The sequence below is a fragment of the Vidua chalybeata genome, chromosome 1 (assembly GCF_026979565.1).
Source record: "Vidua chalybeata isolate OUT-0048 chromosome 1, bVidCha1 merged haplotype, whole genome shotgun sequence".
Classification (NCBI taxonomy): Eukaryota; Metazoa; Chordata; class Aves; order Passeriformes; family Viduidae; genus Vidua; species Vidua chalybeata.
The window spans coordinates 149,857,254-149,859,108 of NC_071530.1; positions in this window are offsets into that span (position 1 = coordinate 149,857,254).

Genomic DNA, 1,855 nt, shown 5'->3' on the forward strand with positions numbered 1-1,855 from the left:
CTAAAAGCCTCTCTATGTTCCTAGAAAGCTGGATACTTTCAAAGTAACACAACATGCTGGTCATGAAAGTTGAGCTTGAAAAACAAAACACTCAGGTTTCTGAGATGTTTTTAAGTGTTTCCAAAACAATGTCAGCACTGCAGCACTTTGCAGAGGAGTAGAATATTCCCCGTGTAAACTTTCTCATTAAAACATTTTACCAAATACTCTCTATTTGATCTCAATCTTATCTGAAAGTATTTTTAAGCTGGAGCATTTTGGAAAGGGAAAATATCACTGCTATGACTTCAGTGATCTAAAATACTGTTTTGCCATGGGGATAAAGAAAAGAGGAACTAGTTCTAAAGAGATGGTGGAAGTAGGATGCAAATATTGTTGCTTTGCCAGTAAAACTCAATAATTTTCAGAAAATGCTTGAAAAAAAGGCAAAAAAATTTCTTTGAAATATAAAGAAAGAGAAATGAAAATGTCACAGAGCTTAATTTAATTTTCAACATTGTAAAGATAAAAAAAGTAACAATGAAGAGGCATAATTATGTTAATTCCATCAAACTCAGTGTAATAATCAGACCCCATAGATCTGACCCCAGAAAGCAGTGCACATACATCTACCCTGAACATGCATTTGGGCAAAACATTTTCATATATGTTGAAAACCAAACAGCATTAGGACATTTTGTCATTTTGAATAATGTTGCTTGCAAAATACCTTGAAACTTCCTTTATCTATGAATGTTTATAAACTTTTCATGATCCTCCATTCAAAAGAAATTGTTAAGTAATAAATTTTATATTTGCTATATTCATTTTGTAATGTGAAATATTAATGCTTGGCTTTTTTTTTCATGCATAGATAAAAAACAGTTTCTTACAAATATTTTCAGGTCTTGTATTCCTGTTTTGTGCACACATGTCAAAGTAGCCAAGAAATCTATTTGATACAGTTTTGTTTGCCTTACATGTCAGTTAAATTCTCTTAATCCAGCTAAATTGTTATATGAATAGAGAATGGGAAGTTAAATTGTTGATACAGAGTAGCTGAGCAGAAGACACTAAATATTTAATGCATTGGCAGAAGGACTTTGGTAACATTTCCTTCATTGAACAAACAAGCTGGCCCATCCCATATGGAATCCCATACATAATTATTTCTGAAAAATCTGTTGCAAAGTTCTGATTATCTGCATAGCTCTTGGAAAAAGCTTCTGGGGAGATCTTAGGCTAGAAGTGTCCAGCTTCATCCTCATGTCTGGAAGAATGCCCTGCGCTCATGAAGATGATGAATATCAAAGAGATTTTTTAAAACCAGTCCCTAGTCCGCCTTCCATGGGTTGACATTTGCCCTTCAGATTGCCCTGGTCACATCAGTTGTACTGATGGACATTTTGGGAAATTGGATCCCATGTTTCCACTATGTGAAGTTAGGATCTCGATATGAATTCCATCCTCCTGACCCTCCCCACCACCTGAAGAGCACCGAGCATGTTCCAGACTGAGAAACTTTGGGTAACACAACACAGTTCAAGCCCTGTGGCAGCAACTCTCCATTGAGGTTAGATGTAAAATAATGGATTAATGATCTGATCTGCTACACAGCCTCAGGTGGAACACATTTTGACCTCTGTGTGGAAAACACACAAAAATTCCCCAAGGCTTTATTTCCCAAAAAAACCACACAAAAATTCCCCAAGTTTTACCATCCCTGCACCAAAGCAGTAATATAGGATCTCCTGGGAATTTTAATGCAGCTGCCTCATATTCTCCTCTGGATGATGACTGAACTATTCAAACTGAAATTTCTGCACTATTTTAACATTTCTTACTGGGGTACTGTATGGGAATCCAGCAGGTGCTT